This window comes from Arachis hypogaea, chromosome 4, assembly GCF_003086295.3.
Source record: "Arachis hypogaea cultivar Tifrunner chromosome 4, arahy.Tifrunner.gnm2.J5K5, whole genome shotgun sequence".
Lineage (NCBI taxonomy): Eukaryota > Viridiplantae > Streptophyta > Magnoliopsida > Fabales > Fabaceae > Arachis > Arachis hypogaea.
The window spans coordinates 44,343,810-44,353,116 of record NC_092039.1 but is presented as its reverse complement, the minus strand read 5'-3'; the positions used below and the strand labels follow the sequence as shown (position 1 = coordinate 44,353,116).

General features: G+C 39.0%; 1 non-coding gene across 1 annotated transcript; it reads right to left on the bottom strand.

The window, feature by feature from the left end:
• Positions 1–8,996: 8,996 nt before the first annotated feature.
• On the bottom strand, positions 8,997–9,104 carry LOC112798876 (small nucleolar RNA R71). The gene has a single exon (XR_003200473.1). It is a non-coding gene; the product is annotated as a small nucleolar RNA R71 (small nucleolar RNA).
• Between the last annotated feature and the right edge of the window lie 203 nt (positions 9,105–9,307).

The following is a 9,307-nucleotide window of genomic DNA, read 5'->3' as shown; positions in this document are numbered from 1 at the left end:
TAAGGGCTTGAGAAGCAAGTAACTTTGAGGATTATGCAGGACATGAGTCAACAATTGAAGACATTATGCATCTTAACTCAAAGAGAACACAACAGAAGGAAAAATCAAAGGGCTGCAACTTCAAAGGTTGTATCTAAACTTGATCCTTGCTGCTGTGAAATGTTTTGAATCTGGAAACCATTGTATGTCTTGATAAAGTGTTTATCTAGTTGCAAGTGAAATTGTTTGTTAAAAATGCTAAACCTGCATAATGCTTGTTATCCATCACTTAGCTTGAAAATTGTTTTGTTTCCCATATGCTTAAATAAAAGAGATTGGTTTGAATTGAAAAGTGAAATATCCAATGTTGCATAAGTATGAATGGAAGTTGGTGGTGGTATATGTGTTTGATTAAATGCATAACTCATGAAATAATTGTTGCATAATATCATTATCATTCAATTGTGAATTAGCTTGCTGTTACAAAGACTCCTCTCAATAATGAAAAAGCCCTTGGTAACAAAAACAGAAAGAAAAGGGAAAGAAAAAGCCAAAATGGTAAGAAAAAAAACAAAGAATAAAGGTTGGACACCAATAGCTTGAACCTTAGGACATATGCCTGTGGTGTTCTTGTACTAAGATCTGCTTGGATGAGTAAATTCTAAGGGGTATTTTAAAACCCGGTCACTTAGATCAACTGATTTGGGATGGCCAATTGAAAATCCACAATAAAGAGCAACTTAGATACAGAACATTTAGTTATCCAAAGAGATGCTGGGCATCAATGATCCTAGGAAGAATTAGTGAGCCAAGTGTCTGTGGTGGAGAGATGTTGAGTAAAAGAAAAAAACAAATAAAGCCAAAGGCTATTAATGCAACATTTGACACCAAACCTCCAAAAGAATAATAAGCTTGTTAAGCATTGTAAGCCAAGAAAAGTTAGCAAGGGAGGAATCAAAAAGTGAGTTTTATAACAGCAAGTTTAGCAAACCTTTGATGCAAAATGTATATCATGTAACAGCAACAATAATTGAGTTATCATTGTCTGCATAATGACCCCATAGATTAAGTTCTGCAATCTGCATAATAAGGATATGTATTCTTTTCTTATTCATTTCAATTTCTCTTAGTTTTGATGCTTGCTTGGGGACAAGCAAGACTTAAGTTTGGTGTTGTGATGACAAGTCATCATATACCCATTTTTCAAGCTAATTTCACTTGTTTTGTTAGCATTTATGCACTTTCTTGCATCCTAAGTAAGTGATTTGGAGTGAAAATGCATAACTTCTCTAAATCAAACAACCACCATGAAATTAATGTTAAATCATGAGGTTTAAGCTAATTTTAATTGAATTTTAATTGATTTATAAGCCTCTTGAATTTAGTGATACTTGGAGTGGTTGTTTTGGTTTATTATAGGTGAAGAAAAGAAAAGAAAAGGAAAAGCGTGGCCTAAGAAGTGTAGCCTAAGGAAAGGAAAGTGTGGTCAAAGCAAGAGGAAGTGTGCCGCATGCAAAGGGGGGAGGCAACATTGCCCTCCACAAGGGCACACTGCCCTCTAGGAGGGCAACATAATGGAACTAAACAAGGAAGGCAACTCTGCCCTGCCCACTACAAGGGCAGAGCACAAAAGTGTGCCTTGGAACCAAGAAGAAGAGAACCTTGCCCTGCCCTCCACAAGGGCAGTATCGGGCTCACCAAGGAAGAAAATCAAAGGAAAAATGTCACCCATGCATGCCACAAGAATCGAACACGGACCAAGGAAGAAGCAAGGAACTAAGGTTGAGTGCCGTGCCAAGAAACCAAGGAAATTAATTGAGCGTGTGTTCCAACCGTGTTTCGAACACGGGACATCATTTTGGAAACACTGCCCTGCCCTCCGCGAGCGGAGGGCAGCATTTTGATGGTGCACGGATCTGGCGCACCAAGGCTCAAAATCTGGCGCACCAAGCTCATTCCTGGCAGCACCAGCACGCACCAAGCTCAATCCTGGCAGCACCAAATTTTCCTGCCCTGCCCTCCGCGAGTGCATGGCAGCATCCTGTGCACCAAGGCAAATTCTGGCGCACCAACTTTTCCTGCCCTGCCCTTGGCGCGGGCAGGGCAGCATTTTGCGCACCAGACCGCACCAAGACCGCACCAAGGCCGCACCAACATGCACCAAATCCTGCCCTGCCCTCCACAAGGGCAGGGCAGCCTCCTGGGAGCAACTTCTCATGGGACGAAAATTCAAATTAAAACCCCATTTTAATTCATTTCTTCACCAAATCAAAAGCCCATCCAAATCCCAAAATCCAAGAATAGAAAGTGTATAAATAGGAGATAGTTTGATGTAATTAAAAACTTTTTGACTTACCTTTGGCTTTGCTTTTGAATTTTGCACTTTCTTTGAGCTTTGAATTTCTTGTAATTGTTCTTGAGAGACTTAACCGAGAGCTCAGAGGATTAAGGGAGAATTGACTGATCTCCTTCCTCATTCCTACTCGGGCAATTCTACTCTTCTGTTTCTGAGTTTTGGGTGTGTGAAGAATTGAGGAAATTCTGTCTCAATCTCTACTCAAGAACTCTTTAATTTCTTCTCTGCATAATTGAATCCATTCACATTCTCTTTACTGTTTCTTCTTCAATTTCTTGTCAATTGCTTTGAGAACTTGGATCTGGGAAGGCAAATTGAGATCTAGACTTTGCTTTCTAGTCTCTTGAGACCTGAGATCCCATTTTACTTTTGGTTCTTCTGTGAACCCTACTGCACTTTAACTTCATTTTCTGTTTGAATTTCAGTTTATTCCAATTCATCTTCTACTTTATCAATTATTGCAATTTACTTTCTCTTTGTTTAGATTCTGCAATCCCAGTCCTCAAATCCCTTTTACATTCAAGCAATTTACATTCCTTGCCATTTAAGCTACTGCAATTTACATTTCTTGTACTTTAAGTTTCAGTCATTTACTTTCTTGTTCTTTAAGATTCAGTCTATTTTACTTTCCTGTTCTTTAATTTACTGCAATTTCCCCTCTCCCTTTACATTTCAAGCAATTTATCTTCTGTTAAATACAACCCACTCAACCAAAACTTGATTCGCTTGACTAAATCAACCACTAAACTAAAATTGCTCAATCCTTCAATCCTTGTGGGATCGACCTCACTCATGTGAGTTATTATTACTTGATGCGACCCGGTACACTTGCCGGTGAGTTTTGTGTTGGATCGTTTTCCACACATCATCACCCACTTATTCATACTATTTGCATGGTTTTGTATTTGCCTTCCTAATTATGTGCTTTGATTAAAACCATGCTTCTTTGACTTTAATTTTATTAATATTAATTCTCCTTTTATACCATTAGATGCCTTGATATGTGTGTTAAGTGTTTTCAGAGATTACAAGGCAGGAATGGCTCAGAGGATGGAAAGGAAGCATACAAAAGTGGAAGGAATACAAGAAGTTGGAGAAACTGCTAAGCTGTCCAGCCTGACCTCTTCGCACTCAAACAGTGATAACTTTAGCTACAGAGGTCCAAACGACGCGGTTCCAATTGTGTTGGAAAGCTAACGTTCGGGGCTTTGATTTGATATATAATATGCCATAGTGGCCCTGACGCTAGGCGACGCGACCGCGTGCTCCATGCGGCCGCGTCGCAAGTGACGGAAATCAGCGAAGTTAAATTCGCAACCAGCGAATTCTGGGCTGTTTCTGACCCAGTTCTCGGCCCAGAAAACACAGATTAAAGGCTATAAAGTGGGGGAATGCATCCATTCATTATAATGCACTCATAATTCAATTTTTATTATTTTAGATGTAGTTTTTAGTGAGAGAGGTTCTCTCCTCTCTCTTAGGATTAGGATTTAGGACTTCTCTTAGTTTTAGGAGTAACTCTCGATCTAGGTTTAATATTCCTTTTAGTTTTTATTTCGCTTTTATTTTCAGATACTCTCATGCTTTTATTTGTATTTGATTTATGTTGCCCAATTGGCTTGTGAACTTTTCTATGTTAGATTTTGCTACTTTGAATGTATTTTATTCGAGGTATTCTCAGATTTAATTCTGCCTTGCTTTATTTATATTGGTGCTTTTTAATTTAGATATTTTCTTCCTTTTGGCTTTGGTTAAATAATTGGTGACTCTTGAGTTATCAAACTCATTGTTAGTTGAGAATTAGAATTAATTCATCTACTTAACTTAACTTCATAGTTAGAGGTTAATAAGGTGGGGGAAGAATCCAATTCTCATCACAATTGATAAGGATAACTAGGATAGGACCTCCAATTCTTAATACCTTGCCAAGAGTTTATTTTTATTGCTATTATTTTATTTCCTCTGCTATTTACTATTGTTGCTTTTTATCTCATACTTTAAAAACCCCCCAATTTACAATCTCCATAGCCAATAATAAGAACATACCTCCCTGCAATTCCTTGAGAAGACGACCCGAGGTTTAATACTCGGTTATCAATTTTAAAGGGGTTTGTTACTTGTGACAACCAAAACGTTTGTACGAAGGGATTTTTGTCGGTTTAGAGACTATATCTACAACGCGACTATTTTTATGACATTCTTTACTGGAAAAAATCCTAACGTCAACCATCAAAAGACTGGAGTCCCAAGTAGGGTATCTATCCCAGCAAATTCCTAAGTCCACTGACAGCTTCCCCAAGTGACACAGAGAAGAACCCTAGAGGAGAAGCTAAGAAAGTAAAATGGGAAGAGTGCAAGGTGATCACCACTAGTGATGAAGTGAGTGTGGGGGAAGCAATCACACAAGCAAAACATCTTCAAGACAGTCCAGAAGATAAGCACGAGGAGAGAAATCAGGAACCCAACCCTCCACAGAAGGAGAAGCTAAAAGAAGAGGGTTTGAACCCATATGCACCTTTTCCTCAAAGACTCAAAGGTGGTGAAACAAGAAGAATATATTCAAGGTTCCTTGATATGTTTGCATCTCTTCATGTAAACATACCATTCATTAAAGCTCTCCAACAGATGCCCTCATACATTAAGTACATAAAAGAGCTGCTGACCAGAAAGAGTTCATTGAAAGGTGGGCAAACAATACTGATGAACAAGGAGTGCAGTGCTCTCATCCAACCACAGCTACCAATAAAAAGAAAAGACCCAGGGAGCTTTCACATCCCTTGTGCTATAGGCGAAACAAAGATTGACAAAGGACTTTGTTACTTGGGAGCAAGCATCAACTTAATGCCCCTCTCCCTCATGAAGAAGCTCCAAATCAATAAACTAACTCCTACTAATGTAATTATCAGATTGGCTGACAAAACTCAGAAACAGGCAATAGGAGTAGTTGAAAATGTGCTGGTGAAGGTTGGGAGCTACTATCTTCCCACAGACTTTGTTATCCTAGAGATGGAAGAAAGTCATCTCCATCCAATCATCTTAGGGAGGCCATTCTTAGCCACTGCTAGGGCACTTATAGATGTGGAACGAGGAGAGCTAATCTTAAGGATACATGATGAACAACTCACCTTCAATGTCTTCAAATCATGGCAAGAAGCAAGTCAAGAAAACAAAGAATCAAGAGAAGAGCATAATGAAGCACTGATGCAAGAAACAAGCAGTGAAGCTCAAACAACACAATTGGAAACCCCATCGGTTGGAAAGCCATATATTCAGAAAGAACCACATTCAAAGGTAACTCAAAGGGAGCTGAGCCCACCAGAGTCATGCAAAGCTAGCAACAAGGATCCCTTAGAGAAAGAATCTATAGAAAGCAAGGCAGCATCAAGAGAAACAAGGAGAAAAGTACCCAGAAGATGGAGAAACAAGAAGATCCCTACAGAGGATTTCTCCCCAGGAGATGAAGTGATCTCTGCTCACTATCCAACCATCCTACCTCATCTTCCTACCATCCCATCTCAGCTACCTCAAGTATACATCACCAACAAAGTCTTATCCTTGGAACATGTGGAGCTTCTTGATGCCAAGGCATCTAGGCCTATTTCACTGACCTTTTCTTTACTGTTTTAGGGTAGTTTCATGCATTTTCTTAGTGAATAAGGCAAGTTTTGGATGAAATTACACTTACACCTTGATTCAAGCAACTTTTGTGAACTTTGCATAATTTCATGAGTATTTTGTTAGAATTGCATGATAAATTGATGATGCATAATCTCATGACTTTGGCTAGAGCTTTGATGCACTTTAATTGCTTGTTTTCAGGGCAAAGGAAGCAAGGAAGAACCACATTAGTATTCACGTTAACCTAGTTAACGTGGACACTAACGTGGAATAGTAAAGCTTGCAACGTTAATGAGAAAAGTGATCACCAATAACGCCTGCGAAGCCATCCAAAGCTCACGTTACTTGCCACGTTAACTAAGTTCACGTGGTAGTTAATGTAGAAGAAAAAGGAACTCCAACGTTAATGGTAAAAGTGAACACCACTAACATTGGAGAACTTGGCAATGATCCACGTTAAGATTCACGTTAACTTAGTTAACGTGAACTCTAACGTGGAAGAGGAAAACAAAAGCCAACGTTAGTGACACTCACTTTTGTCACTAACATTATACCAACTAGCATTGCCTACGTTAAGTTTCACGTTAAGACCATTAACGTGAAAGTTAACATGCAGTTGAGATCAAGGAACCAACGTTAGTGACACTCACTTTTGTCACTAACGTTGGGAGATAGCTTTACTACTACGTTAAGAGCCACATTAACTTAGTTAACGTGAGTTCCAACGTGGAGAATGTGGCATTTGGAGCGTTAGTGACAAAGGTGAGTGTCACTAACGCTCTCGAAGGTGGATCACACCTACGTTAAGAGTCCGTTAGCTATACTAACATTGACTCTAGCGTAGGAACATAGGGGCACTAAGCAACGTTAATGGGAAAAGTGATTCCCATTAACGTTTGCGAAGGGGTATAAGCCAACGTTATTGGGAAAAATGAGTCCCAATAACGTTGGCCAATCTTTGAGAAAGCAACGTTAGTGGTCACGTTAAGACCACTAACGCTGGATTTAATGAGGATATATGAGGTTGGAACGTTAGTGGAAAAAGTGAATGCCACTAACGTTCTCGAACCCACAATGGCAATCAACGTTAAATCTTACCAAATACCCAAAACCTAATTCATATTTCTCTGCAAGTTGGGCCCACTAAAGATGAGAACTGCTTCAGCTCAAGATCCAAAGCCCACATCCAAGACTTGAAGAACTCACTAGAAGATCAAGAGGAGTAGTATATATAGGAGTAGTTTTGAACTAGAGAGAAGTTTGGCACTTTTAGGAACTACTCTATATAGATTTACTTTTCTGCACTTTTAGGATGGATTCTTCTTTTCTGCCATTTTTCATTTCTAGAGCTATGAACAACTAAACCCCTTTCATTGGGTTAGGGAGCTCTGTTGTAATTTGATGGATCAATTATAGTTTTCATTCTTCTTCTTCTTTCTTTTCTCTTGATCTTACTAGAAAGCTTTCGATCTTAATTCAATTGGTTAGTTGTCTTGGAAAAGAAACTCTCCATAATTGGATCTCCTTTGAGCCTTGGAAAAAGGATGAGGAGATCATGCTAGAAATGCTTTCTCATGTTGGACCAAATTGGGGTCTGGGCGGATATAGTGACATGTAATCCTCCCAACACTTTGATTTGGAAATACATGTGGTATAATCAGTGACCACACTTCATCTCTTCCCATGAGCAATTAAATCAAGGAATTGGGCAATTGTTCAAGCTTAGAGAGATTGGATTACCAAGGAATTGGGATCCAATCACTTAAGATTGCCAAGGAGATCAATAAATGCATTGATTGAGGAAGAAATGAGAATGAACTTGATCCGGAGAATGCAACATCTCCTAAACCCAATGATTTCCACATTTTTGATCTTACCCATTCTCTTTACTTTCTGCCATTTAATTTCATGCTCATTACCCCAAATTCGCATTTAAGATTCTGCACTTTAATTTTTGTTATTTACTTTCCAGTCATTTAAATTTCTGCATGTCAATCTAAATTCTGTTTAGCTCAACTAGCATATTCTTCTAACTAAAATTGCTTGACCAATCAACCCTTGTGGGATTCGACCTCACTCTATTTTGAGTTTTACTTGACGATAATTCGGTATACTTGCCGAAGGAAAATTTGTTGAGAGATAAGTTTTCATGCGTCAAGTTTATGACGCCTTTGCCGGGGATTGATTTTGAATCAACAATGATTAAGTTTGAAGATCACTAGATTGAGCATTTTTCTTTTTGTTTAGTTTATTCAGTTAATTTCTTTTAGTTTATTTTAAATTCTTCCTCACCCCCTGCACCCTCTTTTATTTTTCGTTCTTTCTTTCTTTGATTACAATTCTGCTCACTAACCCACTAACTGTTTGATAATTTGCATCACTCACACTAACAATTACTCTAACAAGAATAGTTTCTTCATTTTTTTCTCCTGTTGTGCAATCTATTTGTTGTATGACAGGGAGAAGAGAAGGGGTTTCAACATCCTTTGATTCAGAACCTGAAAGAACCCTTTGGAGACTAAGAAGGGAAGCAAAAGGGAAAAGGATTATTGGTGTTGAGGAAGGAGAGGAAAAGTATTTTGAACCCAACATGGAAGAGAATTTGGAGAACAATCGTGAAGAAGAAGATCATAATCATGTCAGAGAAGGCCATGCAAACTGGGCTGGGCAAGAAAGGAGAGTCTTAAGATCCTATATCAATCCTAATCCAGGAAACTGTGGAAGCAGCATTCAGAAGCCCACCATACATGCCAACAATTTCGAGCTAAAACCCCAGCTCATCACTCTTGTGTAGCATAATTGCTCATTTGGAGGAGGTGCTCAAGAAGATCCTAATCAACATTTGACCACCTTCCTGAGGATTTGTGACATAGTAAAGTCCAATGGAGTCTACCCAGATGTCTATAGGTTGCTCTTGTTCCCTTTTTCACTCAGGGACAAGGCATCCAAATGGCTTGAATCCTTCCCAAAGGAGAGCTTAACTAATTGGAAAGAAGTGGTGAACAAGTTTCTGGCAAGATTTTACCCTCCTCAAAGGATCAATAGGCTAAGAACTGAGGTGCAAACTTTTAGACAACAAGATGGTGGGACACTTTATGAAGCATGGGAGAGATTCAAAGACTTGACAAGGAGATGTCCACCAGAGATGTTTAATGAGTGGGTTCAACTTCACATCTTCTATGAAGGTCTTTCCTATGAGTCAAAGAAGGTTGTGGATCATTCATTAGGAGGCTCTCTAAACAAGAAGAAAACCATTGAAGAAGCCATAGATGTCATTGAAACAGTTGCTGAAAATGACTACTTCTATGCCTCCGAAAGAAGTAAAACCAAAGGAGTAATGGAGCTGAACCACAT